Source organism: Periplaneta americana, chromosome 15, assembly GCF_040183065.1.
Source record: "Periplaneta americana isolate PAMFEO1 chromosome 15, P.americana_PAMFEO1_priV1, whole genome shotgun sequence".
Taxonomy (NCBI): Eukaryota; Metazoa; Arthropoda; class Insecta; order Blattodea; family Blattidae; genus Periplaneta; species Periplaneta americana.
Window position 1 is genome coordinate 135,334,704 of NC_091131.1, and position 13,159 is coordinate 135,347,862.

Below are 13,159 nucleotides of genomic sequence, written 5' to 3' on the forward strand. Positions count from 1 at the left end.
TTCATGTGTTAAAATAAAAATTAAGTTGTATGTTACCTAATTGACTAGTTTCAGCTTTGTCTCAGTCATTCTGATGATATTCTAACCTATGATCAGTTTCTTCTAAAATTTTGAGTACCGGTACCATGATCTTCATGTCCACACCTGTGGAGTAACGGTTAGCGCGTCTGACCGCAAAACCAGGTGGCCCGGGTTCGATTCCCAGTCGGCGCAAGTTACCTGGTTGAGGTTTTTCTGGGGTTTTCCCTCAACCCAATATGAGCAAACGCTGGGTAACTTTCTGTGATGGATCCTGGACTCATTTCATCAGCATTATCATTTTCATTTCATTCAGATGCTAAATAACCTAAGATGCTGATAAAGCATCGTAAAATAACCCAATAAAATAAATAAATAAACGATCTTCATGATGTGTTATCTTTCGTGAAATTTTGTGTCATTCAGATTTTCAAAATGATCCTTTCTTAAATAGTTAAAATTTCTCCATCTGGCTCTTGATTTTCGAGCAGTTACAGATGTAACAATTCTGCTTCGAAACGTTCCACCATTTTTGATTGCAACTAATGAACCATTAAAAATTTAAAGACAGAAATTTCTATCACTGTCCGCTGAGTTAGCTCTGTGGTAGTGTGTTTGCCTACGGACTAGCTGACCCGGGTTCGATTCCTGGCGAAAATGTAAAATTTCTACCTCTGGACTAGGAGAGATGGCAGTGCACAACTTCTAATCACTGGATTTTGCACCAATATGCCTGGGTTAAATCCCAAATATCTCCACAGTGCATATGAAGAGAAGGCATATGTCATTGTTTGTTGATAGTGATTCGTCCGTCGGACGGGAATATTAAGCCTCACGGCCCCTTGGTTCTATTCGACAGAAGTTGGCTATGTGCTGGCACCAGGTTTCCCCTTCTCCCTTCCTCATCTTTATCATCATCATTCATTCCAGACACTACACTTACACATACACTCACTCTAGTACACGAAATAACTCTGCACAGATACACATCAAGTACATTGTGACCCGCCAAAGTGGTGTGCAACTAGGGTAAATGGATCACAGTCCTGCCATCTATCTGCAATATGCGGAACCCGAATCACGTAAAGTGAAGTGGGTAGGCATTGGATACATACATACATACATACATACATACAATTTCTATCACTAAACTGATGCGATAGCTTTACTGGTTCTTTAGGGCTAAAGATGCTTGGTGAGCTATAAAAATAATTTAATGAACCAATAAATAAATTAATGAATCATTAAAAACATAGTAAAGCTTGATGAAATTGGCTATAAGTGTTACATTCCCTATTTTTCCATTTTTGGCGTAAATTCTTCATGGTCATCAATTGCCTTTTTTACTTTGTGTACTTATTTGGAAAACACTTGTTGATAAATTGGGAACACTCAGTTATTCTGAAGTTGTGAGGAAATATAATTCTAGGATGACTCAGCTATAACCAGGGTGCGAATTAACGGGGGAGGGGGGGGGGAATGGTGGGGATTTCCGCCCCTGTTGGAAAGTTATCTCCCTCTCATAAATTTATATTTACATCCCTGCGAGAGATAGCTTCTATCCCCCCCTCACAGAATATAATTGTTTTAATACGAGTATACTTTATAAAGTACAGTATAAAGTAAGCAAAAAAATAATATTGATGTATTTATCATCACTTACAAGCTGACAACAATAAATAACTTAGGAATTACACATCTTATCTTAAACCTGCTCATGGATATAATTATTATTATTATTATTATTATTATTATTATTATTATTATTATTATTATTATTATGATCAAGATGCAAGACAAGCAACTCAGTGCGACCAAACGTTGAGCCGTATATCGAATGAAGATAATACTAATTTTATGTAGGATATTTTCTATCTAGGATTCTATCCCCCCCTCATTTGAAGTCTTAATTCGCACCCTGACTATAGTTGATGTCCATTTGGCTGCTTGCTTAATACCGGTAAGTTCCCCCATGTTGATAGCAAAGAATCCAGTAAATTATGCCTTACAGGAAAAAAACCAAGGACAGGAATTAGTGTAAGGTAATTTTGGCTCTCAAATTTTCAATTTGATTTTAAAATTTCAAGCCAACCTACCACTTTTCAAGGGGCCACATAGCATTGAGTGTTTATGATTGGTGGAACTTATTTTTCACTATATTCACCAATGTGATAGAACAATCTGAAAAAGATGTAAGTTTTCAATTTTATTTGGTAACAATCATTGCATCATCAACAGTGTGGAATAGTACATTATGCAACGAACCTATATTGGTAGTAATTAAGACGCGAGTTTGTTTATGAAACAAGTGCGAGTTTCATAATTTTCATACGACCGTCTTAATTACCATTATAGGCAAGTTTCATACGACTTTTTATGCTCGACCATATTTCTAACTTGAAATTATTCAGAAGTATTCATTTTATTTGTATATGACTGAAGATCGGAAGTGACCTTGTGCATAGTTCGTATATTGTGAGATGTGCGCAGATGCGAAAGTATTGATTTTTTCCGGGGAACAATATGTCATTGACCTTGATGTAATGTAAAGAATAACATGAACTAATTTTGATATAACCTGGAAATTGATTTAGAATTGAAAAACGAGATGACAAATTGAATTTATTTGAATATTATTTACAATTAGCGCTAATTATTATAGTAACAGAACATAACCTTCTGCGACAGTATTGGATTTCCAGCCTCTGTGACGTTTCACTAGTTGTCTTTCGATTGCATATCCGAGAATAATCGATACTTGTGCTTTCATATTGCTACAATGGTGTTTTTTGATTTGTGGAACACCTGAACTTTAATGAATAGGCGTACTTTAATGAGGTCCATTAAAGGGCTGCTACCAGGTGTATAATTACTACATTTCGGCATGGTCGAGCATAAAGAATTTTACGACATTTTGAATAGTGCACTCAAAACTTAAATTAGGCCTAAATTAAGGACAGAAAAAGCATTCAGATTGGTATTTCTAAGGAAATGTTATACACAATGTGATACGCTCTTTTGATTAATTTTTTTGCAGTAGTAATAATAATAATAATAATAATAATAATAATAATAATAATAATAATAATAATAATAATCTATCTAATTTTTTTTATAGAATAACAATTTAACTTTAGATAATATCTTGCCCAGAGCTAAGCTAATAACGTGATACAAGTATTAATGTATTAAGGATAGTTTATTATTGCTGTAACTTTAATTGTATATAAACATAATGAAGACATATTTTAAGCAATGTTATTAGTCTATGAAACTTTCTAGAGTTAAAACGTTAAAATTGTTACAATTTTTTTAAAAGGTAATGTACCTTTATGACATACAGGCCCCATTTCAACACTGGTGTGGTGTCATCTTCAGTGTCCTGACACTGTTTTATTCAAGTGTTAAAGTGAATGATAAAAACAATGAACATTGTTAGTATTTAAAATAGCACATTTAGAAATATAGGGATATGTACTACCTAATGCATATGTTAACTTCATTAGAAAAGTGCCAGAACATTTTTAATAATCATATCTGATTTAAATAAAAAATAATTTATTTGATTTTCCACAGCTTACCAGCTTGTATTTGCTGCTTCAACAATAAAAAGTTCTTACTTGTTACTTTCAGCATGTTCCTCCTACAATAAAATTCAACCTATGGAAATAAAAATTAATTAGTTATTAATAGCTTTAAAATTCGCTGGCACTAATATTGTGTGCTGTGGAAGGTTGTAAAATTTTAATGCTTTTTTTTTTTTTTTTTCTTTATTTGACATTTTTAAGTGAAACCTGTTTTTTAGCATCTAAACATTCGATGTCTAATTAACATAAGGCTGCACGAAACACAGTGTTCAGAAAATCTCAGGTTATTATTTTATGTTCGTTTTTTGAAAGAAATTATATTAGCTGCTGTAATATGTATTAAAAAGCCTTTTTCCAGCAATGGTAGAGAGACATTTAAACAAAATATTGCTTAAATCCAATTTTGTGTCCAGGTGAATTTTATTAATGATAAGATAATAGAACATCCACAGAGTAAGATGCTCAAAGCCATTCTTCAAGATTCCATAATTGTCCAACATGTGATGAAAGCAGTGCGAGATGGCAACACAGAAAACTTAACAGGAGACGGACAGGTAAACGCTCTTTTTTCTCCTTTTCTTTTGCTACTGTTTTTCTCTTTTTTTCTTTCCCTGCCTCCTTCCTCCTTCACTCAATTCCTTTTTCTATTCCTGCTGTTCCCTTCTTATTTTACTACCCTGTCTGCTCCCAGCACCACCCCCACCGCCACGTTTGTTATGTGTCAAGTTTTTTATACAATTTTTTTGGAGTCATGTACCATTGAGTTTATCCAAATGGCATTGACTGATCACAAACAATTCCAACATAGAAGCCACTTGGTAGCTGATTATTCACTTCGCATTCTGTTAGGCAGAGTTCTTCTGAATCTGATTTTCTCTATACCACACTTTAAAATTCATTTTTCGTAATTGATTAACTAGTGGAACTTACTCGTGTTAATTATGGAAGTCTGTGCGGCTTACAGCTGTTTCAGTGTATCATCACACCATCTTACATGAGTAAGTTCCACTAGTTAATCAATTACTTATATGCAGGTGTTAAAAGTAGTGTATGCAAGATTCAAAATGGATCATTTTTCGTATTTTTATATTGCACTTCTTCAGATATACAGTACATTTTATCGAATGTAATTGTAAATGCAGTTTTTTTTTTTTTTTTACTGATATTCTGTTTGATTTAACTCAATACTTCATCAGAGCGTAGTGGAAGATCTCCGTGGCAACACCTTGGAAGAGAAGCTGCATTTTGCTTGGGATGTCTTGCAAATTGATGTGAATAATCTTATGGATAATGACATGGATAAGGCAGCAAATAGATTGAAAATTCCTCCTGGTTTAAAACAGGTAAAACATTACAACAAGTTTGCTTTTATTATGCTCACACCCACAATTCTGTGGTTCCAAGGCAAATATGTTAATTTTTGACGAAAATGATATTTTACGATATGTTGTGCATCCTGACGATAACTTTATTGTGACAAAAGATGGTATGCATATATCTATTATTTTTCTTTCTAACTCTTTGTTATGAAACACGATTGCAATGATTTCATGCAGTTGTTCAAACTTTAAATGCTCGCTCCTGAAGAACTGCAAGAAGTGATACATCACATTTTGCCTTACATCACATTTTGCTTTTGAGGCACAGAATTATTAATTAATTGACAAGAACTGTTATGACTCCATCAGTTCATTGCTATTGCTGGCATGTGTCATTACATATTGTAAGTTGTCATTTAGATTTTTCAGTTATTTTATCTTAATTGAAACCATATTAGTAATCCTTTCCTTGTAAGCCTCTTTTGCATGACACATTTCATTTTCTTTTGTTGTGGGGTGCTTTTATCATATGTTTTATTGCTTTATTTTAGATAGCACAGCTTATTGTTGATGTTAGTATTGTAAATTTAGTCATTTATTGTAGTTCTCCATTAACTAATAGAGTCTTTTAAGTATAAATATTTTCATTAACAAATAATTGACTTTGGTGATAGAGTGCTCACTGGATTTGCACATAATCCAAGGTACATTGATTGAATATCAGTTGAGGGCCATAGAGCTTCAGGCAGAAAAATTCTTTTAAGTGCGACTTGACTTCCATCAAAGGAAGAATAAATAAATTTGTTGTAAAAGTACGGAATGAAATGTATGTGAGCTCAGCAGCTGGGTTGCCTTCTTGCACCCCAATAGTGTGTTGTCAATTGTTGATAGCTGCTTCCTTCTGTCTTCTTCATGGCTGGATATTGGAAGGGATATTCTTTATCCATTGTATAGTACTGATTGGTTCTTTACATCGATGCAGTCAGATGAATAGATGGATAGCCTTTGTAAATGTTTTGCAGGATAGATATGACCTGTATGTAACCTGAAGAAAGTCACTGCTTGTGATCTTTGGAAGTCTGGGTGGAAATTTGGCGCCCTCCACACTGTTGACATTTAGATGTTGCCTGATTTCTTATTTTATATAATTCTTTTCAATTTGGAAGATACGTACGAAAGTTTAGCATTTGATAACTGACAGATTTCTGTTCCTTTTTAGCCTGTTCATTTCCATTGATCCCACAATGTGAAGGTGTCACCTTCCAGTGGGTTTTATTGCTCATATTAAGAGCCCCAGTGCTTCATCTTGCACTATTCTGTCAGTTGATAATCTGCTGAGATGCAGTTAACAAAATCCCACAGTTGTACAGTGAGATGGATTTAATAAATGTTTTGTAGGTTACTACTTAGGCATAGTACTTATTAAATAATAACAAACCTACACATTAGCAACGCATATCTCTAACTTGTAGGAACATATTCATACTTCGAAGATATTACACGCTTTTAAAATACTCTAATTGTTAGAAATGACTATTAATGTACTCCATCACTGACTGAAAAACTAAACTTTCTATTGACTTTAACTTTAAAACACTATTAAAAGTAGACTAACACAAATTAACACACTATTAATAATAAACAACACAAATGAACACATGAATCTTTGTGTTGATGAAGTGCTTCCAGTTCCTTTCTTGTACGTGTACCTACAATTAAACGTAGACGAATTCACCATAAAGAATGGTACTAGTCACCCAATTAAATTCAGTACTTAGACGTAGGTCTATAATTAAACAATAATATATCTACACATCAGCAACATGTATCTCTAACTTGTAGGAACACATTCACGCTTCGAAGATATTACGCATTTTTAAAATACACTAATTTTATTATGAGAAACTACTATTAATGTACTCCATCAATGCTAAAGACTAAACTTCCAATTAACTTTAACTTTAATGCACTATTAAAAGTAGACAACACAAATCAACACTCTATTGAAAGTGAACAACACAAATGAACACGTGAATCTGCATATGTTGATGCTTGACAAAGTGCTTCTGCCCCCAAAACATGACGTCGCACAAACCTGCGTGTCTAGATATATAACTACAACGTCTTTGATCCAGATAAATAAAACATAAATTTCGTCGTCTTTGGTGGTTTTGTGGTTACCGTAGTAGTAGTTGGATCTAGGATTCGTTGGTTCTAACAGAGCCAAGGGCAATGGATTTTAAAAGGCAATAAAATCCTTAGCGCAGATTCCTCTTAGAGGGAACGGACTATGTCATAGATTTACATACAACACACAAGAAAATTCTTTCCCTAATACAGGGTTCAGGCAAAATTTATAGGCTATTTCTCTCTCAGTTGAACTTTAATGCTGAATAGCCTCTGGAATTGGAAGTATCGTTAAGTAGAATGGTACTACTCCTGTTGCTGCTGCTAATATCTCCATCGATGATGACAGTTTTCATGGATGAATTTGCTATGTGAATGATGACTTTATGAAAGTGTCAGAAGTGCTCATTTGTGTCTGTTAGTCGGGCTTAGACAGTTAGCATTTATGGGACAGTCAAAAAACTGTTGACTATGAGGTGGCGAAATCAAGAGAGAAACTTCAGTTTTTGTGTGTGGGCAGGTGTGCGTGTGTTTTTTTCTAACACGTCAATTCAAAATAAAGTGTTATACAGATATGTTGTTTCTTTTTTTATACAGATTATTGAGAAAAAAGAAGGTATTATTCGTATGCATATGATGGGGAAGCGAGTAAATTATGCAGCTCGCTCTGTTATAACTCCAGATCCATGTTTAAACATTGATGAAATTGGTCTCCCCGAGGAATTTGCCAAATGTCTGACATATCCTGTGCCTGTCACGGGATGGAATGTTGCAGAGTTACAGAACATGGTGCTCAATGGGCCCAATAAGCATCCAGGGTAAGATAAGTAACATGTCACAGCTAATTTTGTTTCTTTTGTATGGCCTTCAAGATTGTGTCTTTGTTAGAAGAGAACCAATTTTATTATTGTTTCATACATTTACTGTATGGCGGCCGGGTAGCTCAGTTGGTAGAGCAGCTGGCTACGAACTGAAAGGTCCGGGGTTCGAACCCAGGTGGTGACAGGATTTTTTCTCGTTGCCACACTTTCACTCAGCCTCCTATAAAATTGAGTACCGGGTCTTTCCCGGGGGTAAAAGGCGGTCAGAGAGTGATGCTGACCATACCACCTCATTCTAGTGCCGAGGTCATGGAAAGCATGGGGCTCTACCTCCATGCCCCCCAAGTGCCTTCATGGCATGTTACGGGGATACCTTTACCTTTATCATACATTTATAAAATGAGAGTCGATTGAAGTAAAGATACTGGATAAAGGTACTGTTTGCAAAGGTCTTGGCTACAAATGCATTGCATGTTATGCAGTTTTATCAACTTACCACAGTGGCTAGGTATCCATTGAAATAATATTTCTTTTTGGAGATTCTTGAGTTCACTTACTTTCGTTTCCTTTTTCTTAATAAAGTAATGAGTTTGTGGAAAATCTGTTGTGAAGCAAATTGAAATACATATAATTAACTCAGTGTGATTATGAAAGAGTGCCTTACATGATGCTCCTTTTCAGAGCTGTGATAGTCTAAAATGAAGATGGTTCTGTGATAAGATTGTCTGCTTTCAACTCTAACCAGCGAGAAAGTGTTGCAAAACGCCTCTTGACGCCGAGTGATTCAACTCACAACTCCCAGAGGTTGAAAGTGGTGTGTACAGTGTTCTGGAGCAAATTTACCTCTTCTCACACTTTAGAAATGTCACTTGTGGTTGCACGAAATTCATTAAATCCAATTTATAAACACTAAATTGTACAGGAAAACTCTTTTATACTTTTCATACTCAAATGTTTTTTATTCCTCAAGTCCCAGCAAAATTCCTATACTTTTCACGTTAATTTATTTTGGTTACACATTTCTTTTATACAGTTTTTACACTTAAAGTTCGTTCCAACAAGTAGTTTATGTATCAATTCATGTACGAACCTTGTATCACCTTATGCACGTGTGCTGATTGGGTACCTACTACGGGATTGAAATACAACTGAATGATGTTGAAACACTTTTTCAGATCATCACATACTAAAACCAGAGCTTCTGTAACTTTTGCCTGAGAATGGGCTGCCTAATTATTGTCGTGTTGCAGCTAATTCAAATTGCAAAAAATAAAATTTCGATAATTTTATATAAAAAGATAACAAAAAGTATGGAAGATAAGAATTCCGCAAATTGTACTGGGAGACTCTTTCATCTAAAAGAAAAAATAGTTTTTATTTTCCCAATTATTTATTTGTGTACTTTATTTATTATATTTTAAATCAAAGTTGCATGTTGAAAATGTAATTAGCTATTTCATTACCCAAATAATTTTCATTCTCTTTCTTTTTGGTGAAAATTTAAATTAAGTCTTTAATTTTTATTATTTGTTTGCAGTTGATTTTCCATCTTAACCTTTAAGTTGTGATGCGAAAGATATAAACAGTCGATCTTGTCTTTCTTCAGTATCCAGGAGACGTTAGTGAGCATATGCACATGTCCAAGACAGTACATGCCTCAGTGCACCAACTACTTCTGATCGCTCCAGATCCGTGTCAAAAGTTTGTTGGAACGTTCAACTGAAGTACATGTTTCCGGTTCAGAATTGGTTTGGAGTGTGTTGGAATGTCTTTTCTGTACTGCGCATGCTTACAGTAGTTACGGATGGTTACTGACTGTTGTTGGAACGAATCTTTATACAACTTAATCGCATTTTAAACCCCAGAAGATAATGAACATCATTTAAACATTCTAAATGAATTTTGTTCGAAATTAGGTTTGCCATAAAAATACAGTGTGTGTTCATTGTTAAGATGCAGAAATTCGAAACTGCCCATGCTTTCCTCCCCCAGTCTTGTGCACCTATGTTACTGCTTTTGAAACAGTGAAATATTTTGTGAACACCATGATGTAATTGAACAAATTATGGAACAGTTATCAAAATTTGAGGATATGGTTTGTTCTTTAGGAGCTAGCAATCTAAAATGATTGACGTGTTTGTAAAATAATCACATGTAATTAAATGGAGATCACACTGGAAGAACGAGGTAAGTCAGTGTTGTAAAATTGCCTGGATTGGAGTTGTGGCTCTGAGCAACTAAGATTTCCTACAAATAAATTTATATTATTCGAGAATCGTGTTGTAAATTTGAGGATCGTATTATAGACTCAAAGATTTATTTATTTATTTATTTATTTATTTATTTATTTATTTATGTATTTATTTATTTGTTTGTTTATTTATTTATTTATTTATTTATTCTGGTGTAGTAAAAAAATACACTATATACAAAGTAAAGCTACACAAGAAATAGAGAGAGAAAAAAAAAACACTATAAACAAAGTAAAGCCACACAAAAATATACACAGGTTGCAGTCACACAAACTTTAAATGAGTGATTAAGTATCATAATAAATTGTATCCTAACTAATTAACTAACATACACAAGAAACTTGCAATTTTAATCTAGGTTAAAAAAGAAAAGGAAAAAAAAAACACAAATCAATACTTCTAGCAATACCTAAAAAACATCAACTAAGACAAAATTTTCCAATTTAATTTTGAATTGTGATAAAGTCCGGCAGTCCCTGACGTCATTAGGTAACGAATTCCAGAGGCGAGGTATTTCTACAGTATAGGAAGATGTATATAAAGACGTTCTATGATGAGGGATAGAAAGAAGTGCTTGATGTCGGTTTTGAAGAGTTGTAAGACAACGAAAGCGTGATAACAGATAATTCAGAGTAGAAGTATGCATGATTCTAAACAGAAGAGACAGTGAATGTATTGTTCTTCGTTCCTTCAGACGCACCCATGAAAATAACTGGAGGGAAGGTGTTATATGGTCAAATTTACGAGTATTGCAGATGAATCGTATGCACACATTATGAACACGTTGTAGTCTCTCAGCTAAGAGTGAACTTACATTAGTTAGCAAGGAATCGCAATAATCAAAATGGGGCATTACAAGCGTCTGAATAAGATTCTTTTTTTAGACTAAGATGGCTTAATTGTGAAGTTCTAAATTTCTTTTATGGAAATTTTACTGAATTGACTTAACTTGTTTTTCCCATAAAATCTTTAAATGTTATTTCATATGTTATTGAATGTCATTTTAATTATATGTTTTCCTCGCATACATTTTTTTTTCTCCAGACCCCATAAAAATGTATAAATGAAGTTTTACTGTGTCAAGTTATGAAAAATTTCTTAATTGTATACATTTGGTCCTTTATTTAATAGATCTTAATAATACTTTGGCAACTGACTATGAACTGGAGAGTTCTAGATCCAATTCCAAGTGGTGGCGAGATTTTTCTCGTTGCCTAAACTTGCAGAACAGTCCTGAGGTTCATTCACCCTTCTATCAAATTGAGTACAAGATTTTTTTCCAAAAGTGAAGGCGGTTGGAGGATGATTCTGGTCACACCACCTCATTCCAGTACCAAGGTCATGAAAGCATCTCGACACGCCCCAAGTAACTTCATGACTGACATACCTTTACCTTTTTACCTAATAATAATTTTAATTGTTGTAATTACTGGTTTGAACCAAAGTATGTTTGGCTTACAATGAGACTCGTTTACTTTATAAATTTCTAATTACTGATTTTATGACTTATTTCACAAAAATAAAAGCAAACAATATGAGTTTGTTTTTTCAGAATATTTCTTTTTCTCGTTCCTGTGAAGTGTTTCATAATGTTTGAAGAAGTTCAGGGAATAAAATTAAGTAGGTATGTTCCAAATACAAAAATTGAAACAGATTGGTAATATATAATATAGGCTATTTTTAACATTGATCTTACTCTCGTTTCCTGATAATAATGTGTTTAATTATCACATGAGATGTTTGAATCGAAAATACTTATGTGTGCATGTTCCAAATACAAAAATTGAAACAGATTGGTAATATACAGAGCGTTTACCTACGGGTGGGGCCAGGAAAGCGGCCTGCCTGCGGTGTCGCTTGCGTGAATCGTCTATCCGTAAGCTTCCGCTTTCTATACTATACTCTGTAGGGTTTTAATTTTAAAAGTTTAGCAGCAGTAAAGACTGATGTTTTTGAAACACTAACTTCCTGTGAAACACGTCTTAGAGATTTATTAGGAGAACGTGTAAATGATGCACTGATTTCATCAATTTTTTCTCCCGTCAATACTCTTTTTTTCGCTTAGGAATTGTAGCATTTATCGACCCTGTTGTCCTTAATTTGTTAACAAGACGTCTAACAGTTTCTCTACCCTGAATTGGAGCACCCGGATATTTCACTTCAAATTGCCTACGCACCTCTCTACATGACTCTGTTTTCACATTTGCATCATACATAAAAACTCTTTGTTCAAGCGTGAATTTTGCGTTTTGCATTGTTAAGAAATTTTACACAATGCTGAATATTTAAGCAACTGTATCAAGAAACTGCACTGTACGTGTTAAATACTGCAACATCTGGCTCACAACTGATAACTTGTCGACCTTGATGTCGTTGATAATCGAGTGTGTCTCAACTGCATGCACAAAGCGACGTATCAGTACATGCCGCTTTCCTGGCCCCACCCATAGGCGAATGCTCTGTATAATATAGGCTATTTTTAACATTGATCTTACTCTCGTTTCCTGATAATAATGTGTTTAATAATGACATGAGGTGTTTGAATCTAAAATACTTTAGTGTGTTCTATAGCACTTGTTTGAACTATATAATCTATTACATTGTTTTTCTGTAGGTTCACAGACATCTGTGCAATGGAGACGTGTTACTTCTAAACAGGCAGCCTACTCTACATAGACCTAGCATCATGGCCCATACTGCACGAATCCTGAAAGGAGAGAAAACTATACGGTTGCACTATGCAAACTGCAAAGCTTACAACGCTGATTTTGATGGCGATGAAATGAATGCTCATTTTCCCCAGAACGAAGTTGCTCGCAGTGAAGCCTACAATATTTGTATGTATTAATAATCTCACGATTACTTACAGCTTTCCTCTTCATTAATTTTAAATAGCACTGTAGCATTCTGTTACAGATTTAACACTTGCTACTGCCTGTCAAAAGGTGCCACTCTTTAATGCAGGAAATTTTCTTTGTGCTCCAATAACTCCACTCAAATTTAAAATAATATGTTATGTAAGAAACACAGCTTTC

General features: G+C 34.3%; 1 pseudogene; it reads left to right on the forward strand.

Moving 5' to 3' along the window:
- The window catches only part of LOC138715740 (DNA-directed RNA polymerase I subunit RPA1-like), a 188,282-nt pseudogene that overhangs the window by 33,459 nt on the left and 141,664 nt on the right, over window positions 1-13,159 (forward strand).